The sequence below is a fragment of the Arachis duranensis genome, chromosome 1 (genome assembly GCF_000817695.3).
Source record: "Arachis duranensis cultivar V14167 chromosome 1, aradu.V14167.gnm2.J7QH, whole genome shotgun sequence".
NCBI lineage: Eukaryota > Viridiplantae > Streptophyta > Magnoliopsida > Fabales > Fabaceae > Arachis > Arachis duranensis.
In genome coordinates, this window is record NC_029772.3 from 61,946,293 (window position 1) to 61,946,672 (window position 380).

The following is a 380-nucleotide window of genomic DNA, read 5'->3' on the forward strand; positions in this document are numbered from 1 at the left end:
GAGCATGCATCTCTGAAAAGTTGCAGGTGCATTGCACAGGCCAAATGGCATCCTTCTGTATGCAAATACTCCAGATGGACATGTGAATGCTATTTTCTCTTGATCCTGGGGATCTACTGCAATTTGATTATAACCTGAATATCTATCCAGGAAGTAGTAGTATTCATGACCTGCTAGTCTTTCCAGCATCTGGTCTATGAATGGTAAAGGAAAATGATCCTTTTTGGTGGCTGTATTGAGCCTTCTATAATCAATACACATACGCCACCCTGTAACTGTTCTTGTAGGAACTAGTTCATTTTTTTCATTAGGAACTACTATCATGCCACCTTTCTTAGGGACAACTTAGATAGGGCTTACCCAGGGGCTATCAGAAATAG